The sequence below is a fragment of the Myotis brandtii genome, unplaced genomic scaffold (assembly GCF_000412655.1).
Source record: "Myotis brandtii unplaced genomic scaffold, ASM41265v1 scaffold250, whole genome shotgun sequence".
In the NCBI taxonomy this organism is placed as follows: domain Eukaryota; kingdom Metazoa; phylum Chordata; class Mammalia; order Chiroptera; family Vespertilionidae; genus Myotis; species Myotis brandtii.
This window is the reverse complement of record NW_005359478.1, coordinates 2050363-2050885: the sequence shown is the minus strand read 5'-3', so window position 1 is coordinate 2050885 and position 523 is coordinate 2050363. Positions and strand designations below refer to the sequence as shown.

The window sequence follows — 523 nt, the reverse complement described above, 5'->3', positions numbered from 1 at the left end:
GGACCCTCGGTGGGCCCGGTTCGGCCCCGCGCTCTCTGTCCACCCGCCTCTCACGTCCCTCCCCTCTCTCCTGATGTCTTCACTCCGACCTCGCTGACCACCGTGTTAGGTTTCCCCTCCAGCTCCTACTGGAGGCTCCCAGGTCTTCCCGGGACCGAGGGGAAATGGAGGTGCAGGCACGTGTCGGGGGACCTTCCCTCTAATAAAGAGCACCCGCCCTGTCCGAGCAGCGCACCCCCTGCCCCGTGGGCATGCCCTGGGCACCGGCGCTGCTTCCACCGCTCCCTTGGCTGCCTTTCGTGCCAGCCGCGGAGGAATGCCCTGTCGGCGCTGCCCTGCCAGGGGTTTCCAGAAAACGGTAGCATGTGGTGGTGGCCCCCAACAAGGAGCTGCCAGGAGAGAGGGAGGCCGCCGGCAAGATGAGCGGGCCGCGAAGGAGTGGCCGGAGACGGGAGGCCTCCAGGGCCCTGCCCCGGGGCCCGGGCTCCTGGAGCTGGGGATGCCTCCAGGGTGATTGGCGGCT

The 523-nt window shown here is 69.0% G+C and overlaps 1 protein-coding gene across 1 annotated transcript in view; it reads right to left on the bottom strand.

The window, feature by feature from the left end:
* Positions 1–523, bottom strand: part of MTX1 (metaxin 1) — an 18196-nt gene that overhangs the window by 6402 nt on the left and 11271 nt on the right. The gene's annotated exons all lie outside the window — the stretch shown is intronic.